Here is a 3,646-nt window from a genome sequence, read left to right as displayed (position 1 = left end):
GGGGCGGCTGCCCTCAGGCTGGCGGAGGCGCAGCAGCCCCCGAGCTGCAGCCGTCTCCCTCGGGCTGCTGCCGGTGCTGCGGGCGGAGGCGGCTCCGCCGCGTGTTGGGCGTTGCGAGCAGAGAGCGCTGCGATATCGCCGGAGTGACTGGGCTGCTGCCTGCGCTAGTGCTCGAGGCTCTTTCTGCCATGCAAACGGATGGAGCGGCGCTGAGCGGTAAACCCAGAGATGGCTGGGAGAATGCCCAGCGCAGGGAGCAGGCGGGCTGTATCCTTCCGATGGCACAGGTGCGATCTGCAAACTCATCCCCTTCTGCCCCTGCCCTCCCGAGCCCCAGGGAAAATGCTTTCCGGCATTGTCGGGCTTCTGAAAGACAAAACTTGTGATTTGACACTAGCATCCAGAAAAGGTTTTTGTCTAGATTAGCAAATGCCTAAATTGTTCTTGGTTACATCCCATGACCGGTTTTAGGCAGTGACTTTATACTGCTTTTAGGATTTTCTTGTACCAAGGTGAGGAAATAGGCAGGTCTGATAGTGGTTTCACTTTTTTTCTACTTCACGTTCCATGAGATTCTTTTATCCAAGCACTTGTTTTAAAATTGTACTGTAGGCGTTTATGGTTCACTTTTTTTTCTTTGCAGCACCCGTGACTTTTTTTTTTTTCTCTGAATCGGGAGTAAATATAGCTGAGTAAAACGACCTGGGTTTTCTTCTTTCTTTTTCAACTGAGTTGTTTTTATTAAAAATCCTATTTGAATATGTAGAAAAAGTGGGTATGTCCTGTAATATATCCTAGCTTTTCTTGTTTACAGGGTACTCAGAAAATATGACTCCCTTAGAGTCCCACAGAAACGTTCTCAGTGCGATCTCTATCAAGGTATGTATTTACAAATAAGTGATCCCTTTAGATATTTGACTGTGTACCTTTTCCTGTAATTCAGAGCTTTCGTTCTGTGCCTTTTATGATAAACCTATAAAACATGTAAAAATGGTTTTGCACGTCTTAATCGTTGCAGGCAGCACTAAGTGGATTTAGAGCCTGTTCTTGACCAGACAAAGGGAAAAAGTGTGACTTTGATGCTGAACTTGTCATTTTTCATTGGACTTGTCTTTAATTATTCAGGAATAGAGAGAACTAGAAAAAGAGAGAAATAGAATGGGTTATTGAGCACTCCTCAAATGCTCACCGTGATTCAGTGCAGAGCCGAAGTGAAGGGTGATGGAACAGAGCTCTGTGCTTTAGAAGGAAATAAATTTAAACCTGACCTCCACATAGTGTCTCACTAACTTCTGTTGTTTTAAAATACCTAATACGTTTAGGAAGTGTTGGAAGTTAGTATTTTGGGAAAGAAATGGCAGTTCCACAGAACATTGCATTTAACAGAGGCTCTCGGAACGATTCGTGTTGTAAGTGCTGTCACTGCAATCGGTTGGTGGTTCAGCCTTGAAATGTGCACTTGCCCTTCTATAAAGCACTGTTTTGTTTGCCTTTCAGTGCTATGAGTCTTGATAAATTGGAGAAGAGCCCAAGAGAAATTTTTCATCCCTTGATATGAAAGGTAGGAAGTGACTTTTTTTGGTTTGGTTCTTTCACTTTATTATTTTCTGGAAATAAAAGTAATTAAGTATAGGTATGACTGGTTTGTTTCTTCCAGTAGCAGGTAATAATAATAGTAGTAGTAATAGTAAAAATAATAATAGAAATAATAATAATAGTAACGTAATACTACTTAAACTGTCTTTATCCATTGAACTGGCCATTTCAAATCAAAACTTGTAAACACAAATCAAACCATCATCCTTGTAGAATCTTTCACAGCAGTGGGCTAAAGATCCTGGTTTTGTTGACAGGATTTATCGGTTCTGGAAGAACAAGAGGGAAGTACAAGCCTAACTACTTCTAGCTCACAGACCCATCCAGTGAATACAGCTTTGTATTTTGATGGGCTTGTGATGACTTTGAAATCGATTGCTCATTACAGTAAAAAAAAAATAATGTTTTTTTGAATGTAACAGCAGAAATAACTTTCAGTACCAACTTAATAATAATAGATCGCCAATTTAAGTTAAAAATTCATGCTATACTATCAAAATTTAAAGGTAAAATATTATGTATTAGGTGATGGTATAAAGTGTATGTTCTAATGTGTAGGATGTATGCAAAGATTCATACATACCTGAAAGTCCTTAGAGGAAACAAATTTTTATGTCTGCTGTTTGACTGTTTATCATACAATATTTGGTTTTATTTCCCAGGGATCGGTGAATTTTAACTTTGGAGTCCTCTATGCTAAGGATGCTCGGCTTACAGATGATGAAATGTTCAGTAATGGTGAGTTTTTCACCTTCTCTTTAATTGCTATGCTGATCTGAATAAGAAAAAAACAAAAGCAAGAGAAAAAAAAAGGATGGTTTATTGTTTTTTACGCTGTTATGTTTGTTTCCTCAGTATTTGCTGCAGCTCTGCTTACCCAAACTTTGGGTTCCTTCTGTCCCACTGGGAGTTGCCCGATTTGGTTGCATCTGGTGAAATTCACCCTGAGACCTTGGAGAACTAGCTCAAACTACGTGAGAGCCATTTGCAGTTCTCTCCAGACACCTGGAGAATGGGTGATGCTTCTGAGGATCTGGCAAGTGTACTTCTATCAAAACTCAGTCTGTGAAATTTCTGGGGAAAACCCTTCTGTGTACCGAAGGGTTCAAACTCTGGTGAGGATCCAGTTATCAGGTGCTCACCTGGATGGTTCCAGCTCTTAAAGCGAACACTTGTACTCTTGCCCTGTAGTTTATATCTATTGTATTTTTGTTATTTTGCAAGATTTTACGGCTTTGCAAAATATTGTGCATTTCACTCTTTGGAACCTGTCAGGTGGTTCTTTGGTGCAGCACCACCTCATGGGACACTTGGCTGCTGTCCTGAAGGGGTTGGTCGTAAATCCTGGAGGGTTTATAAGTCTTCTGTCCCCAGGGAGCTATCGTGCTTTGTTTGCTTTTGTTCTGTTTGTTAGGCGCTGCTTCTCACTGGAAGTATGAATTTTAAAGTACCCTGTTCTTTTTTTAACTGTTTTCCTGGTTCTCTCCCTATGGCAGGGAAAGACTCTCGTATCCTTGTTCTCAGGCTCGGTGCTGTCCAAAAAGATACAGAGACTAAAACAATCATAAGAAGCAAAATATGACTGCAGGGAAAACAAGCTGGAGCGAACAAAAGGTGGTATTGTTATCCTTACCCTCTATTAGAAACATCCACTGTGCTTTGATGTGGTAGCTGCCAGGGGCTTGTTAGCTCTTTGTAGGCAGGTGTGGGTGTTCACTTGTAGGTTTTTTCTCTGGACAAGTCAATTCAATCTTTGCTAAGCTTATATTTGCAGATTACTCTCTAGCACAGTCCAGCATGACATTTTTGAATGTTGTAAAAATACCATGTTACTTGGAAATTGCTAATGATGAGAAGCCTTAGGGAAAAATAAGATTTCAGGGTTGGAAGATGTGAGAAGAATTTTGTGGGGATGTGAGACTGAAATAAAGCGCACTTGAAGCTGGACTGGCACGCTGGCAGATCCCCTATTAAAGAGTGGTGCTTAAATTAGTCTGGGGGTTGCCCATTGTTTCTGTACAAATTAATGTCTCCTGATCTTCAGAAGTAA

General features: G+C 41.0%; 1 long non-coding RNA gene across 1 annotated transcript; it reads left to right on the top strand.

The window, feature by feature from the left end:
* The first annotated feature begins 748 nt into the window (after positions 1-748).
* LOC141729478 (uncharacterized) lies at positions 749-3,003 on the top strand. The gene is made up of 4 exons (XR_012580981.1): positions 749-879; positions 1,498-1,561; positions 2,259-2,334; positions 2,452-3,003. It is a non-coding gene; the product is annotated as an uncharacterized LOC141729478 (long non-coding RNA).
* Positions 3,004-3,646: the final 643 nt, after the last annotated feature.

The sequence above is a fragment of the Zonotrichia albicollis genome, chromosome 7, assembly GCF_047830755.1.
Source record: "Zonotrichia albicollis isolate bZonAlb1 chromosome 7, bZonAlb1.hap1, whole genome shotgun sequence".
Classification (NCBI taxonomy): domain Eukaryota; kingdom Metazoa; phylum Chordata; class Aves; order Passeriformes; family Passerellidae; genus Zonotrichia; species Zonotrichia albicollis.
Note: the sequence above shows the minus strand (reverse complement) of the source record. Positions and strands in the feature narration are given on the sequence as shown.